The sequence below is a fragment of the Cetorhinus maximus genome, chromosome 15 (genome assembly GCF_964194155.1).
Source record: "Cetorhinus maximus chromosome 15, sCetMax3.hap1.1, whole genome shotgun sequence".
In the NCBI taxonomy this organism is placed as follows: Eukaryota; Metazoa; Chordata; class Chondrichthyes; order Lamniformes; family Cetorhinidae; genus Cetorhinus; species Cetorhinus maximus.
In genome coordinates, this window is record NC_135893.1 from 81,897,077 (window position 1) to 81,913,444 (window position 16,368).

General features: G+C 46.4%; 1 long non-coding RNA gene across 1 annotated transcript in view; it reads right to left on the reverse strand.

Moving 5' to 3' along the window:
• LOC144690863 (uncharacterized) overlaps positions 1 to 10,775 on the reverse strand; it is a 38,456-nt gene extending 27,681 nt beyond the window's left edge. The window contains exon 1 of the long non-coding RNA XR_013578980.1: positions 9,352 to 10,775. This is a non-coding gene — a long non-coding RNA (uncharacterized LOC144690863). The remainder of the gene's footprint in view (positions 1 to 9,351) is intronic.
• Positions 10,776 to 16,368: the final 5,593 nt, after the last annotated feature.

Genomic DNA, 16,368 nt, shown 5'->3' on the forward strand with positions numbered 1-16,368 from the left:
GGTCCTGCAAACAAGTGCCTGCTGGTGAATCTAAAGGAGAACAATGACATGTCATTAGTTTAAGTCATCATACTGTCACTATGCATGCCAGGCACCCTGGTGAGACAATGGAGATCTGCATCATGGTGCTATCGTCTTTCTATGATCAATGGGGCCTTCAGTTTTGAGGCTCCCAAAAATTAAGAGACTACACAAGAATGTTTGCACAATCCGAAACTCCCATCTCTGTGCACTTCAGTCTTAACTTCATCAGAGACCCCTGCCTCTCCACGACCGGCTGAATGAAGTGCGTGGCGACACTCCAGTTCCGAGGCATCCTGTTCAAATCTCATCAATATTAGGAGGTTTGGGGGGGGTCTTCGCCTGTCCTTGAGCTTTCAATGTCGTTAAGGCTCATCTTTTCCTGAAAGGACAGAGGACCATTGATTCGTCCACTCTCTACCTGCAGCGCCAGTGCAGCCTGGCAACCCTACCTGAGGAACACCTTGCAGGACACATCCGAGTCATGGCCCTCGAGCTTCAGGGCACTTAGTCCAAGCAGCCAGGGCTCACCACCTTGGCTAGCTCCAGCATTATTAACAATTGGTACTCAGACTCTAACACCCCTGAGCTCCACGGGAAGACAGCCAGCCCTTAACACTTCTCCACACTGATCCATGCCAACACGGTACTCACCCTTGCCAAGCACAGCAGGTTGTTGAATCTTTTGCAGCACTGCACCCATGTGCTCCGTACAACATCATGGCTGCTGACCTCGGCCGCCACCTTCTCCAAAGCTTTTTTAGTCTGGTGCAGTGGCCTCCTCCTGTCATCTCTGGGTATGAGGGTGTCCCTCCTGGCAGCCACCTCCTCCAAGGGGACCGCAAGGCACTCGTCCAAAAAACGGGAGCCAAGTGCCCACCCAACCTACCCTCCTGCCTGTTGTCTGCAACCGCAGAATATGATTCTTCCCTGGCAGCCTTAAAGAAGCTGCCGCTGCCGTTTTTAAACTGTCCGCTGGGTTGCCACTGGACCCGGCGCCCGACAGGCCCCTGCCCTTGGCCTTTCCTGACCATTGACAAGACACGTTCCACGCTAGGCGGGCCTTATTTGGCCAACCAGCTTGAAATTGCACTCATAGGCTGATCATGGTTGGGAGCCTGTTTCCCAACCACTCTTGGGCACGCCAATCGTATGCGCCCTCCAAGGGTAAATCTCAGGCCATGATGCACCAAGGATAGTCAGGATTGACGTCTAAGTGGAAAATAAGAAAACTACCCACCAAATAGAGATACCAAAAATGTTGTGAATTATATTACTGAAAGTACCTCCTCCTTTCATGGTTGGAAACAGCCCTGAAGAAAAAGATTTTTTAAGTACCCTGTTTCTAATAAGATCAGTTTTGCTAATCATTAAAAGCAGATCAGGTTTTGCTGATCTTTAAAAGCATTGGTCACTGGACACAGGCTGCTACAGTTGGCAGAATTCAGACTGTCTTATTAAAGCCAAAGACTTGATGAGAGGGGGGGAAATTGCTTAATATCTCAGTTGAAAATCACAGTCCTCTATTTTCCAAGCTATATTTAATTAAAGATAAACCTCCCACCTTTTCAAATCCCAGAAAAGGCTGATATGCAATTTTCCAGAATTTTTCTGATTTGCCTCGTCTAGATCAATTTGAACTTCGTGGCTTAAAGTGGATCTCTCAGTAAGGTGTGTTACTGTGCTCTGACACACAGCCATTGCACTTCGGAATCTATTTGAAGCTGCTGGGAACCCATTTATCCTTGAATTTGTGAAAATAACATCTGGCATGGCATCAATTCAATTAAATCAAAACGGGGGGGTGCCAGGTCCAACCCAGGGTCTGTGCCGAGCTCACTGATCTCACCCAGCAGCTGTGGTGGCAGTGCTATGAAAGCCCTCAGATCCCCTGACAGGAACAGAAATGAGCCAGGGAATCGGGAAACAAAAGTTCAACCTGAGTGATTTATCAACGTGGGTGGGAAGTGTCAATCAAGTGCTGTCCAGTGCCCAAAACACCTGCTTCAGGTCCTTTTTATTATGGAAATTGGGTTCTCTGATGTAATCAAAACCCAGTTGCCATTTTAGGTGGGAACTGGGCGAAGGCTGCACCGAGCTCACTCCAATCAGTTCCATGGGTGATGAAGGAATAGAGCCCCAGCTAAAAGAGAGTGGCAAATTATTTTTGTGGTCCCAGAGGAGCAAGAATTGGCACCTCCAGGGCCCAAAAAAATAACCTGGACCACTGGTGTCCCAGGACCCCTGGCCTCCGCAATACCCCTGCCCCCGCCAGCTGGTGGCTGTGGGTTGCATTTCCGACAATGATTTGGTGAATTTCGGGGTTCAGAATCACCGGTGCCCCTTCTCCACTGGAATGGAGAGAGCGTGAGTAATCAGCATTCTCTGCCAGTCAGATGGCCAAAAGTCAAAATCGACCTCAATGGGTGCAATCTTAACTGCCCCGTGTTGACAAACTTGGAGGCAGGAGGAGAGGGAAGTAAAATGGCTGGGAAATACGTCAGAACAGAAACCTGATATCTTCCTGCCAGTGTGTAAATTTCCTAGGGGCTGTCAGCAGCGGGATCAGGAACGGGCAAGATGGTGGCAGGCAGCCAATTGACAGCGATTTGAAAGTAGATTTTAAATTTTCTCTTGGGCACACCGGTTCCACAGAGCATCAGTAGTTCGCCTCCTAAAAGGGGGCAAGAGCTCAGCATTAGGTGGTTGGCAAATGGAAGTGGCTGCCAGACTGAGATTCAGTTAAGCAAAGGATTGAAAAGTTGGAGGAATTGTACAGTATGAACCTATATCAGAGGGCACTTATTGGAAGGGTGTCTCCCAGGTCCACTGCAGCAAACTGCAGGCATCACAAGGGAGGTTGAGGGGCTTTGAACCTTGAGAGCTTTAATTCCCAATAGGTGGTTTGTACTTTGAGCTTGGCTCCTCCAGTAAGGAGAATGGGAGAGAGGGAGACAGATTCAGCCACATGGATTGGGCTGCAACAGCCTCATGAGAGTGTAAAGGGAGGTGGATGAGGAGGGTGAATAGGGTCATTAAGGCAGCCAAGGTCATTAACATTCACAGAAGGTGCTATCCAGTTGAAAGGGTTTACAAACAGAGGCTCTACTTCATGGAGATGTCTGAGTACCAGTGTCTCTGAAGACTGCATATGTCCAGGCCACTATGCAGAATGCTGGAGAAGTTGAGGCCATTCGGATGTGGTGGCCACCCACTGCCTGTGGCAGTGAAGATGACTGTGGTGCTCAAATTTATGCCTCACGTTCATTCCAAGGATTGTCTGGAGACATTTGAAGGATCTCTCAATCAGTCAGCTGACAGATGCTATGTACCAGAAGGAATGCCAGTGCATCAGGTATTGCACTGATCAGGCCAGTCAGGCTGAGGTGATAGGATTTGGGGCCATTGCAGGATTCTTTCAGATACAGAGTAGCCATCAAGGATCCTGTAGAGCAGCCAGGAGCCATCATAAACAGCAAGGGGTTTCACTCACTGGATGTTCAGTTAGTCTGTGACCAACGCGAAAGAATCCTGTGGGTGTAGTCATCGTGCTCCGGCTCTTCAGGCTACCCAGGCATGTTTGTGGATGGATACTGGGTGCCAAAGGGCATGCGTTAAAGACTTGGTAACATACACCTGAGTGGAAACCCAACACAGGCAGAAGACACCTGCTATGTAACAGTAAGGGCCACCATTGAACTGGCCATAAGCTGATGAAAATGAGATTCAGATTCCTGCATAAATCTGGGAGACCCCTGCAATACTCCGATCAAATATCATGGTGATATGCTGGGCTCTGCACAACCCGGCGGTCCAGAGGGGAATAGCATTGGAGAATGATGACCATGTTGAACATACCACCTCTGAGGAGGACAATGAGTTGGAGGAGTTTGAGAACAGACAGCTAAAGGAAAGCACCCAGGGGTCTGATATCAACGGGTACTGACATGCATGCCAGGGAGATCCACAACTCTCTCATAAGCGTACAATTCTCCTGAGAGACATTTTAATGCCCCTGGAGATGAATTAGACATCTCCCTGCAGTAGTCTTGGTGGTCTTTCATTAAAAGTAGAAACTCAGGGGGCAAAAGGAGTATGGAACTTAAATAATTATTACCACAAGAGAAAAATTACTAGGCAAACCTATGGGACTAAAGGCTGAGAAGTTCCCAATCTGATAGTCTGCATCCTAGGATTTTAAAAGAAGTAGCTGCAGAGAGAATAGTTGCATTCATTGTAATCTTCCCAAAGTCCTTAGATTCTGGAAAGGTCTCATTGGATTGGAAAACTACGAAGGTAATGCTCTCTTCAAGAAAGGAGGGAGACAGAAATCAGGAAATATAGGCTTGTTACATCTGTCATTCGGAAAATGCTGGACTCCATTATTAACCAAATAGTAGCAGGACATTTAGAAAATCATAATTCAATCAAGCAGAGTAAACAGGGTTTTATGAAAGGGAAATTGTGTTTGACAAATTTATTGGAGTTCTTTGATGATGTAACAAGCAGGGTAGATAAAGGGGAACCAGTAGATTTGAATTTCAAAAATGCACTCGATAAGGTCCCACACAAAAGCTTATTCATGGTGTTGGGGCGTGATATACTAGCATGGTTAGAGGGGTGTTTTTTTATTCATTCATGGGATGTGGGTATCGCTGGCTAGACCAGCATTTATTGCCCATTCCTAATTGCCCTCGTTCAGTGGGCATTTGAGAGTGAACCACATTGCTGTGGGTCTGGAGTTACATGTAGGCTAGTCCATGGAAGGACAGCAGATTTCCTTCTCTAAAGGAAATTAGAGAACCAGGCGGGCTTTTACGACAATCAGAAATGGTTTCATGTCATCATCAGACTTTTAATTCCAGATTTTTTACTGAATTCAAATTCCATCGTGTCCCCAGAGAATTACCCTGGGTCTCTGGATTACCAGTCCAGTGGTAATACCACTATGCCACCACATCCCCACTGACCACTGTTGACTAACAAGAGAACAAGAAAATCAGGCTAATGGGTCATATTCAGGTTGACAAACTGTAACAAGCAGGGTGTCACAAGAATTAGTGCTGGATTATTAACTATCTATAATCTATTTTAGTGACTGATGAAGGGGTGGAGTGTATTGTTGTCCAATTTGCTGATGATACAAAGATAGGTAGAAAAGCAAGTTGTGAGGAGGGCACAAAGACTACAAAGGGATATAGATAGGTTCAGAAGTGGGCAAAAAATTGGGAGATGGAGATGTGGGAAAAATGTGAGGTTATCCACTTTAAATATCATTTAAATGGAGAGAGACTGCAGAATATTGTGATACAGAGGGATCTGGGTGTCCTTGTAAATGAATCACAAAAAGTTAGCATGCAGGTGCAGCAAATAAATAGAAAAGTAAAGCAAATAGAATGTTGACCTTTATTGCAAGGGTGGTGGGGGGCAGAGTATAAAAGTAGGAAAGTTTTACTACAACTGTACATGGCATTGGTGAGATCACACCTAGAGTAATGAGTATAGTTCTGGTCTCCATATCTATGGAGAAATATACTTGCATTGGAGACAGAGAAGGTTCACTAGGCTGATTGCTGGGGTGAAGCGGTTGTCTTATGGGGAAACGTTGAGCAGGTTAGGCCTGTATTCTTTGGAGTTTAGAAGGATAAGAAGCAATCTTATTGAAACACACAAGATTCTGAGGAGGCTTGACAGGTTTGATGCTGAGAGAATGTTCCCTTCGTGAAGCAGGTTCAATGGGCCATATGCCCCATTCCTGCTCCTATTTTCTAAGTTCTAAACATCCTTACCATCTCAGTGGCCCCATCATTACATCAATCCCAAGGCTACATTCACCATTGCCCTCATCCTTCATGCACATCTCTTCATGCCTTTCATTTCAAGGGATTACCATCTGGTAATGGCCTGCTGGTGCAGAAATGAACAGGCAATCTATTAAAGAATGCATTACAAGACCTTTAATTTCCTAAAACATCTAACATTTAGCATTCAGCAAAAAAAAACTATCAACCTTAGAGAACCCAAATGTTACTAGGTGGATTTATGCAAACACTTCAAGGTGCTGCTACGCTGTGGTCTCCCACTGCCTCCTGTTGATGTGGAAGGAGGCGGCTGCCTTTTTTGCTCCAGTGCAGGAGATAGCCTAGCCCTAGATGGGCCCAGCACATTCGGGCCCACCTGCATCTGTGCAGGGGCTGCCTCTGTCATTTGGGCTTCATGCAGCATTCGTGTCGCCATCAAAGGGGCCAAGGATTTGGCATCAAAGCCAGGAGCGTCTTGAGCAGAGCCCCCCACAGACTTCAGGCAGCCGCTCCTTGACCCTTTTAAGGCCCACCTGCCCTTGACTACTTACTTGGAGTAGTGGAACATCTGTTATGGGGCCTACCCATCACGCAACACAGCTCACTGTGCATACTGTGGAGATTGGCTCACACCACCTGCATCCACTGGGTGGCATGCTGCATGTGGCTCTCCATGAGGGTTGCCACTCTCAATGGAGGGGACCAGGCTTTGGCATGCCAGAGACATGTTATCATTCATGGCGTAGATGGTCTCCTCCATCATATGCACATGGAAGCGAATAGCCTCTGGGAACTCAGAGAAATCCACACATTTCACGCTGCTGCCCTAGCATCTACCACTTTGCTAATAATTTCCAAGGCTCAGCATCTGTGTGAAGCTGAGCATCACTGGACCATTCCGCAATCCTCTGATGGGGAGTGGCCACATCTGTAACCACCTCCATTAGCTGTGTATGCACATCTGTGCCATGCTCACCCAGCTGGTGCCACCCATACTAACTGCACATCAATGGCCAACGTGAGAGTATCTGCATGGTGGAGGGTGCCCTAGACTGATGTGACACTGTCTCGTCAGATGACAACTCCTCCTCTGAGGTCTTATATAGTCCCAGATATATCATCAATCTCTCATCAGCTACTGGTCCTGTAGGAGAGACAAGAGTGATGTTAACGAATTGCGCTTTCAACCAGCTCCTGCTGCCTGTCTTAACGGAGTTTCCTGTGTTCATTTAGGCCCACAGGGGCACCGTAACTAATACTTGTCAAAAGGTTTGGTCCCACATCCATCATGTTATTCGCTCTCTATGAACTCCACACCCACCTTGCCCTCAGTGACGGGCTGCCCTTACTGCAACCCATTCTATATCTATTGCCTCCTCCTCCTCCTCCATCGGTGTCATTTCAGATATGAAAGTCACACCACCTCCAGTTCTTCTTCCTTCTATTGCATAGTGAGCATGTTTCTCCTGCAACCACATACATATATACACTTTCACTCTTGTTTTATTGCCCAGCTGTGCTTGTCAGCCTGTGTTACTTTCCATGTCCAGCATCGTGCCACTTGGGGGGCTTTCTTAGAACAGCCATGTAATCTTAGCAACACAGCAATCAACTCTGACTGACCATAAGTTTCCATTGTGAGTCAACTCTGCATCCCACTATGGATGTTGGTCCCTGGTCATGGCCGATGCATGGGTCAACCATATCCCTCCACACTGCCCCCCCCAGCTCCGTCTGCCAACCTGGAGATGGGAAAATCCCAGAGGATGTCATGCCACCTGCCCATGGAGCCATGACCTGAATTTGACCCCGGTGTGAGAATGCCCGCTCAGTTGGGAAAATCCTGCCCAATGTGTCCAAACCAAGCGAGATCAATGACAGATGAATAATTTGCAGCTCCAAGGGGAAATTGTGGTGTAGTCGTAATGTCACTGGTAATCCAGAGGCCCAGGCCAATGCTCTAGGGCCATGGGTTCAACTCCCACCATGGCAGCTGGTGGAATTTAAATTCAATTAATAAATCTGGAATATAAACTAATCTCAGTAATTGTGGCCATGAAACTATCCTCGATTGTCATAAAGACCCACCTGGTTCACTAATATCCTTTAGGGAAGGAAATCTGGCATCCTTACCTGCTCTGGTCTACATGTGACCCCCAGACCCACAGCAATGTGGTTGACTCTTGACGGTGCTCTGAAATGGCCTAGCAAGCCACTTAGTTCAAGGGCAATTAGGAATGGACAATAAATGCTGGCCTTACCAGTGACGTGATGACCACATCCCATGAAAGAATAAAAAAAGATGGCAATGTTGCTATTGCCCTGAATGGAAAGGGAAGTCGGAAGTGGTGTTTAACAGATATGTAATTTGATATCGGCCGTTTTATACCATCGCTCAATGTTAAAATTACCTCCAGTGAATCTTCCATTGCTGAATACTTCTACTCGGCATTGAACAAACTAGTGTTGGCAGGGCGTCGCATCTCAGCCTGCATCCTCCTCAGTCCCCATCCAAACAGGCGAAAGGACCAAGGATTGACGTTCGATCGCCAGATGTGCCCCCAGGGCAGTTTTACAAATGAAATTAAATCCATTTATTTCTGGGGGTCGGAAGGTTTAATGAGTTTTGTTTTACTGTTCAAACCCAAGAGACACGTGAGCCTCCTGGCAAGTCAGTAGATAAATGTATCACTACTGTGGACCTGAGAAATCGGCGGTCTGTGAAGAGCTGGGATTGTAGCAGGGGTGTTCCAATTGTCCTCAGTACCATTAGGGAGGGCAGGGACCTCGCCCCGATCAGTGACACCTGCTGTAAAATGTTTACCTTAAGTTGTGAGGCACTGCAATTTTCCCATTTTCATATCTCCAGGTTGGCAGATGGTGGTGTTGGTGGGTGAGGGTGGAGGGACCAAGAATTGGTCTCGCCAGTAGTGATCTCCACCACGGCCAAATATCCAGCTGTCCCTCAACATCCGGGTTCACACATCAGAAAGTTTCAGAAATTAATCACAAGTTTGAGAAAAGAACGAAAGATCAAGCTTGGAAATTAAGCCGTATACTATTACCATGGGAATAGTCTATGCCTCCTGTGGCAAATGCCTTTCATGGTGATTGTAAGTGAGAAGTAAGGTCGTTTACTGCACTTAAAGCAGCCACTGCGGGGCATAGTCGCTACGGGAGTTTGACCTGATTTGGGAGTATGAGCTCCGGGAGATGTAATACTTCGCGCAGCATCATGTTTCCAAGTGTCATTTCAACTCTGGTAGATGTTTTAAGTGAACTCAACAGGAGGGTATGGATTTATTGCACAGTAAGGGACAGTAATATGGTTCGGACCCCACTTGCGGGCTCTGGTGATTGGACAATTAAACATCTCGTTACACATTCCCTGAGAGGGTCTGTGTTTTAAAACTGGCCTCGAATGGGAGACTCCAGGGTACAACATGCTGCTTATTCAGAGACATTTAATTTTGGTTTCACACAAAGTGATGGCAGATTCAACATGATGGAATTCCTGTCCAATTCTTACCTTTGATCAAATGCGGTCTATTTTCCAATTAAATTGCAGGGCGGTGGGTTAGCTCCTCTCTGTGTGTCGCACATCTAGTCCCAATCTGGAAGGCAATTTATCCTTCTCTCCTCCGCTTTGCGGAACTCAACACTTTAAAAGGTTTTCGGAAGAGAGAAAACTAAAACAAATGCAACAAAGCCGCCCCCTCGAGCCAGCTGCAAGTGATATGAACAGGCAACTCACAGACAACAGGAAACAGAGCGGGACGTGCTGGGATTCATTGAACAACAGCTCTTTGTGCGGGTTCGGGCAGAATCGCAGGGAGGGGAGGATCCTGTTCCAGCCCACGGGTCTAAGAAAAGGGAAAGTGAACCATTTGCTCCCGAAATGTGCGCGGGGCCGGTGACGCGAGACGCTCGCCAGCCTGGGAACTGTGACCCTGGGAACTGCCGAGAATGTAGCAAGTAGAGAGAGAGGATTCAGCAAATCACAGCCAGGACTTCAGTTATAACCCTGCTTGCTGCCTTTACAAAATCGACAACCCTCCATAATCAGCAAAACCTCGTCCTAAAGTTGTAACTCGGAGTTGACTAAAGAAATATGATGAAGTTTTGGAAACTAACCATGGACAAAGTTAGAAATTTAATACAAGTCTGACACGGGGATAATATCTCCGTGTCACTATTGTATAACTCTCGTTCCCAGCAGAAGCACAACCTTCGCACTTTGTCCTTTCCCATAGCCTCCTGAGGAAGTGTATAAACCTGTTGTCCTCCTGTCATTCCAGCTGTGATTAGTACAAGTGTTGAACAGCCTTTCTGATTCAACATTGAGTTCAATAATTTCAGATCATACTCTTCCCCTTTTTGTGTTTTCGGACAGTAGCTGTTTGAGATGATTGGACTTTTCCTATTTACACCCCCTCCAGACCTATTTGTATCTGCAATATTTGCTTTTCTACTGTCAAAAAATCCTATTATCCACTCAGTGCACCTGTGATTTTCCAATGATTGAGACTTCTCATTTATTTTGTACATAGGACATAGGGTACAAGAGCAGAGCTAATGTCAAGCCTAAATTGTGTTTAGATTTGGGTGCCCCACTTTAAGAAGGATGTCAAGGCTATGGACAGGGTCCAGAGAAATTCACAAAGATGATACCCGTGATGAAAAAAGAAACTGGGGCATTTATCACAAGAACAGGGCAGGTGAAGAAGGGAAGCAATGTAGATGTTCAAAATTAGGAAGAGGTTCAAATCAAGTAAACTGGAAAAAAAGGTTGTTTGAGAATAAGAATGGAAGGACAAAATGAAGATCATCACTAAGAGAGAGGTTAGGAGAGATTTCCTTTATGTGGAGGGTTGCTGGTACATGAGATAGTCTATCAGAAACAGTGGTGAGAACAGAATCCATAAAAGCTGTTAAAAGGGAAGAGCATAAATATTTGGAGAAAAAAAAATTCAAAGGGAATGGGAAAGCACAGAGAATGGATTAAGGGATAGCTCTTTCAGAGAGCCAGCTGAAGTGTGACAGACTGTATGGTGTCCATCTATGCTGTAAAACTCTATGACTCCATGAGTGCATTTATGGGGCAGCAGTCAATGTTTAAGCATGTATTTAAAGAAAAACTAAATAAGCGTGTGAGGCAAAAAGAATAGAGGTTATGTTGCTAGGGCAAGATGAAGTAGGGTGATAAGAGGCTTGTGTGGAGCTTAAACACTAGCATAGACCAGTTGGGCCAAACAACCTGTTTCTATTTGTAAATTTTCTGTGTGTAAGGGTGGTGTGAAACAGTGGCTGGTATAAGGTGCCTGGTATGTGTGGCCAATCTTCTCATGATTGGAAATCACCAATTTTGCACCTGCTTTCATGTTCTCACAATGTTGGATACAGCATTGATTCTCGATATCACTTCCAACCAGATGTTTTGCACTGCTCTCCTAGAATGTTGAAGAGGGCAACTCATCTCACCAACTGCTGAAGTTGCATCTTCGGAGTGTCATTTTTCTTGTGTCTCTGTGAAATGCCTGGGGTCATTTTGCGATTTTGAAAATCTTATATAAATGCAAGTTGTTGTTGATATTCTTTGATACTATTGACCTATAGAATGACGAGAAAATGTTTTTAGACAGAATACAATTTTCCCTGAAAAAACACACTTCCCGTTTAAGTGGTTGCAGCAGTGCTGGATAGCCCAGTATGTTCACTAACTTAAGAGTTTCACATTATTGGCTGTTCTGCTTGCTAAGAAAAAGGGAACACTGGGGCCCAAGAGGTCAAACTAATCTATAGGCACACTGCATCAGTTGCCACTGCATCAGTTGCATGTCTTAAGACTGTGCCAGGGAGTGATGCAAAACAGCCGGTCCAAATCATTTACCGACCTAGAACATTTTATTAGAACAAGTTATTGTTTACCACTTAGAAACACAGTGCTGCAGATCTCAAGTGCGCTGGCTGCTGTAAAGTTTTTATGCTTACTCTGATCCCCTAACCTGCACTCCAATGTTTCGACATGACTGCCTGAATCTGTGAACATACTAAGTCCAAGCTGAACAAACAGCAGATTAGTAACTCCGGAATAGCTCCATCACTACACCTGGTTAGCAACTTTCAACAAAGAAAACTGAAGATAATAAAAGTCTAAATACAGGGAGGATTTGTGGGCACTGGTTATTGTCACTGAGAATCTGCAAGCCCAGAGTGGTAAAATGCACCTCTGCATAACTTTAAAAAACTGAACTAAGCAACTATGGATCCAATTTGCACAAATATCAATAACAGATAGAATAATGGAGCGTATTGTATTAGCATATTGCAGGAGAAACTGTGAAGTAAATAGCTTAGTAAGAAACAACCAGCATAGACTTAGAAGTGGGAGATGCTACCTGACAAACCTTTGCTTTGAGGATGTTATAAGTAAAATTGATGGTGATACATTGATAATATAGCTTATTTACAGGGGAGGTGGTGGCAGTGGTGTAGTAGTATTGTAATCAAGGGTAATGCTGTGGGGACCTGGGTTCGAATCCCACCAAGGTAGATGGCGAAATTTGAATTCAATACAAATCTGGAATTAAAAGTCTAATGATGACCCTGATTGTCGTAAAATCCATCTATTCATTAATGCCTTTTAGAGAAGGAAATCTGCTGCGCTTACCTGATCTGGCCTACTTGTGACTCCAGATCCACAGCAATGTGATTGACTCTTAAATGTCCTCTGAAATGGCCTAGCAAGCCACCCATTCAGTTCACTAATGTCCTTTAGGAAAGGAAATCTGCCGTCTTCACCTGGTCTGGTCTACATGTGGCTCCAGATCCGCAGTACTCTTAAATGCCCTCTGAAATGGCCTAGCAAGCCACTCAGTTGTGTCAAACCACTAAAAGTCTAAAAGGCTTCTAAAAGGAATGAAACTGGACAGACCACTCAGCATCAACCTAGGCACTGGAAGTGACAGTGGCAAACTCAGCTCTATCGTTCCGTGCAAAGTCCTCCTTAATCACATCTCAGGGCTAGTGCCAAAATTGGGAGAGCTGTCTCACAGACTAGTCAAGCAACAGCCTGACATAATCATACTCACAGAATCATACCTTACAGACAATGTCCCAGATATCACCATCCCTGAGTATGTCCTGTCCAACCGGCAGGAGAGACCCAGCAGAGGTGGTGACACAGTGGTATACAGTCAGAAGGGAGTTGCCTTGGGAGCTCAACATTGACCCTGAACCCCATAAAGTCTCATAGCACCAGGTCAAACATAGGCAAGGACAACTTCTACTGATTACCACATACCGCAGTCACCCACCCCCCACACCCCCCCAACCCTGCACCCCTCAGCTAATGAATCAGTATTCCTCAATGTTGTACACCACTTGGAGGAAGCACTGAGGGTTGCAAGGGTGCAGAATGTACTCTGGGTCGGGGACTTCAATGTCCAACATCAAGAATGGCTCAGTAGCACCACTATTGGCCTAGTCCCAAAGGACATAGCTGCTAGACTGGGACTGCAGCAGGTGGTGGGGAAACAAACAAGGGAAAAACATACTAGACCTCATCCTCACAAACCTGCCTGCCGCAGATGATTCTGTCCATGACAGTATCAGTAGGAGTGACAACCGCACAGTCCTTGTGGAGATAAAGTCCCATCTTCACATTAAGAATACCCTCCATCATGTTGTGTGGCACTACCACTGTGCTAAATGGGATTGATTTTGAACAGATCTGGCAAACATGAGATGCTGTGGGCCATCAGCAACAGCAGAACTGTACCCAACCACAATCTTCAACCTCATGGCCTGGCATATCCCCACCCTACCATTACCACCAAGCCAGGGGATCAACCCTAGTTCAATGAAGAGTGCAGGAGGAGATGCCAGGAGCAGCACCAGGAATACCTAAAAATGAGGCATCAACCTGGTGGAGCTACAACATAGGACTACTTGCGTGCCAAAAAGCATAAACAGAAAGTGATAGACAGAACTAAGCAATTCCACAACCAACAGATTAAATCTAAGTTCTGCAGTCCAGCCACATCCAGTCGTGAATGGTGGTGAAGAATTAAACAGCTCACTGCAGGAGGAGGTTCCAGAAATATCTCCATCATCAATGATGGGGAAGCCCAACACATCAGTGCAAAAGATAAAACTGAAGTATTTGCTACAATCTTCAGCCAGAAGTGCCAAGTGGGTGATCCATCTCAACCTCCTCTGCACTCCAGATGTAAGGTGAGAGTGACTACCCTTGTCATCAAGGCAGCATTTGACTGAGTGTGGCATCAAGAGCCCTAGCAAAACTGGCATCAATGGGCTAAGGAGGAAAACTCTCTGCTGATTGGAGCATTACTTAGCACAAAGGAAGATGGTTGTGGTTGTTGGAGGTCAATCACCTCAGTTCCAGGACATCACTGCAGGAGCTCTTCAGGGTAGTGTCCTCAGCCCAGCCATCTTCAAGTGGTTCATCAATGACATTCCATCCATAATAAGGTCTAAAGTGGGGATGTTCGCTGATGATTGCACAATTTTCAGCACCCTTCGCAACTCCTCAGATACTGAAGCAGTCCATGGCCAAATGCAGCTAGACCTGGACAATATCCAGGCTTGGGCTGACAAGTGGCAAGTAACATTCGCACCACACAAGTGTCAGGCAATGACCATCTCCAACAAGAGAGAATATCACCATCGTACCTTGACGTTCAATTGCATTACCATCACTGAATCCCCCTCTATCAACATCCTGGGGGTTACCATTGACCAAAAACTGAAGTAGACTAGCAATATAAATACTGTGACTACAAGAGCAGATCAGAGGCTAGGAATCATGTGGTTGTAACTTATCTCCTCACTCCCCAAAGCCTGTCCACCATCTACAAGGCACAAGTCAGGAGTGCGATGGGACCCGCATGGGCCCCAGCTATGCCTGTCTCTTTATGGGGTATGTGGAACATTCCTTGTTCCAGTCCTACTCCGGCCCCCTCCCACAACTCTTTCTCCGGTACATCGATGATTACTTCGGTGCTGCTTCATGCTCTTGTCGGGACCTGGAAAAATTTATTCATTTTGCTTCCAATCTCCACCCCTCCATCATTTTCACATGGTCCATCTCTGACACTTCTCTTCCCTTCCTTGACCTCTCTGTCTCAATTTCTGATGATAGACTGTCCACCAATATCCATTACAAGCCTACCGACTCCCACAGCTACCTCGACTACAGCTCCTCACACCCCGCTTCCTGTAAAGACTCCATCCCATTCTCTCAGTTCCTTCGCCTCCGTCGCATCTGTTCTGATGACGCTACCTTCAAAAACAGCTCCTCTGACATGTCCTCCTTCTTCCTTAACCGAGGTTTTCCATCTACGGTCGTTGACAGGGCCCTCAACCGTGTCCAGCCCATATCCCGCGCATCCTCCCTCACGCCTTCTCCTCCTTCCCAGAAACATGATAGGGTCCCCCTTGTCCTCACTTATCACCCCACCAGCCTCCGCATTCAAAGGATCATCCTCCGCCATTTTCGCCAACTCCAGCATGATGCCACCACAAAACACATCTTCCCTTCACCCCCCCTGACGGCATTCCGTAGGGATCGTTCCCTCTGGGACACCCTGGTCCACTCCTCCATCACCTCCTACTCCTCAACCCCCACCTATGGCACCTCCCCATGCCCACGCAGAAGATGCAACACCTGCCCCTTCACTTCCTCTCTCCTCACCATCCAAGGGCCCAAACACTCCTTTCAAGTGAAGCAGCATTTCACTTGCATTTCCCCTAACTTAGTCTACTGCATTCGTTGCTCCCAATGCGGTCTCCTCTACATTGGAGAGACCAAACGCAAACTGGGCGACCGTTTTGCAGAACACCTGCGGTCTGTCCACAAGAAAGACCCAAACCTCCCTGTCGCTTGCCATTTTAACACTCCACCCTGTTCTCTTGCCCACATGTCTGTCCTTGGCTTGCTGCATTGTTCCAGTGAAGCCCAACGCAAACTGGAGGAACAGCACCTCATCTTCCGACTAGGCACTTTACAGCCTTCCGGGCTGAATATTGAATTCAACAACTTTAGATCTTAAACTCCCCCTCCCCCCATCCCCACCCCGTTTCTCCCCCCCCCCCCTTTTTTTTTCAATAATTTATATAGATTCTTCTTTCCCCACCTATTTCCATTATTTTTAAATCTAAAACTAAAACCTTGTTAGTCTTTTCCACCCCACCCGCACTAGAGCTGAACTTTGAGTGTCCTGTCTTCCATTCTTAATTAGCACTTTTCTTAGACAAATATCACCACCTTCAACACCTCTTTGATCCTTTTGTCTGTGACATCTTTTGATTATCTGCTCCTATCACTGCTTGCTTATCTCCACAATCGCCACACCCTCAACTTCTCTCTCCCCCCCCGCCCCCCCCCCCCCCCCCCCCCCCCCCCCCACCTTAAACCAGCTTATATTTCACCCCTCTTCCTAACTATGCTTCAGTTCTGCCGAAGGGCCGTGAAGGCTCGAAACGTTAACTGATTTCTTCTCCACCGATGCTGCCAGACCTGCTG